Below are 1400 nucleotides of genomic sequence, written 5' to 3'. Positions count from 1 at the left end.
AAATTCCATTCTAAGTTACGTTGAAAACCAGAGTCTAATGCTTACCCATCCCAGAGATATTTATTTATGCTGAAGGTACACCCTTACATCATTTTTTAAATTTATATATAATTTAGATTTAATAATCTAGATCGCCATAAGGTAATGTATGTAATAGAGGCAGCGATTAAATTTGTCACAGTAGTGGTATTTCTGGGCTCCACTTGTCCATCCAAACCTCTAGAACCTTTATTGACTACTAGATTTGATAGGATTTGGATCTAACAATCCAAAATTTCTCGTGGGTTTTTGGTAACCACCCAGTTTTAATGTGCATTTTTTTCATCATTACCTTGTTTTTGTTCACAATGGAATCTTTGAACCAGTTCTGGATGCTAGAGGGTCCCTGTCGAGATTTCTACAGGTAACCTCCATAATCTTCTGAGTGTTTCAGTCATTAAAATTCTCCTAGATTTCTCATGACTTTTCTAGGCTAACAAAACTTGTGTTTGCATTTTTATTGGCCGAGAATGGCTACTAGATGGGCCTCCACCCGGTCTTTAGCACGTGGGTTCCAGGTACGACTAAGAATACTCTGTTAACTATGTATTCAATCCTTAAGTAATGCTGTGAGCTTATTCTTATTTTCATGTTGTTAGGTTTGTCTTTAGATCACATGCTACAACCTCGACATCTTCCTTTCTAGGTAATTCTCTGTCCTAGGTATATTATTTTCCATTTTACTTCTCTTATGGGTTCATGACAAAAGAGTAATGGCATTTCCTTTTTGCTACTTGTTTTATGTTATGGATGTTATTGGTGAGTGACTCTCGTTTCTCCCCTAGGCTGAAGGCTGATTGAATACATTTTGGATATTTCTTGCTAATGAATCTTAACTTATTGGGGTTCTTATTTCCAGTTTTTTTCCGATCGCTGCCGTTGTTTCTTGGGATTGCCTCTACAAGTTCATTGGTTATCGAATCTCAACTGTGAAGTCAAGGGTTAAAACGACCTTAAGCATTTTTTATTTTTTGAATTATTTTAAGACACGTAGAGTGCATGTATTCATAAGAATTGTTTTCTATTTAACCCTAATTAAGGGTTTACTATGTACTTTAACTTATTGATTTCAGTTATTGTGGAGCAACAGTTGACTATTTCGTGTTGTTCTATGTTATGGATTTATTTATTCTTATGTTCACTGACACAGTTTTGAGTCTGGATATATCATAATTTGTTTCTTCTGGTATTTGTAAATTATTATATCTTTCCTATTTATTTAGGTTGCAAAATTATTGCATTAAGCCTAGTTTAGCTTAGGTATAACCCTACATGCTGAAATATTGAACTTTTTCCTCTTGAGGTTTAGGGACCGTAATGGACCTGGGCTGTCAACTTCATTCAGCTTGGCCCAGGACAAA

This window comes from Pinus tabuliformis, chromosome 8, assembly GCF_031772625.1.
Source record: "Pinus tabuliformis cultivar Carrire ecotype Pingquan chromosome 8, CPIR1, whole genome shotgun sequence".
Lineage (NCBI taxonomy): Eukaryota > Viridiplantae > Streptophyta > Pinopsida > Pinales > Pinaceae > Pinus > Pinus tabuliformis.
Note: the sequence above shows the minus strand (reverse complement) of the source record.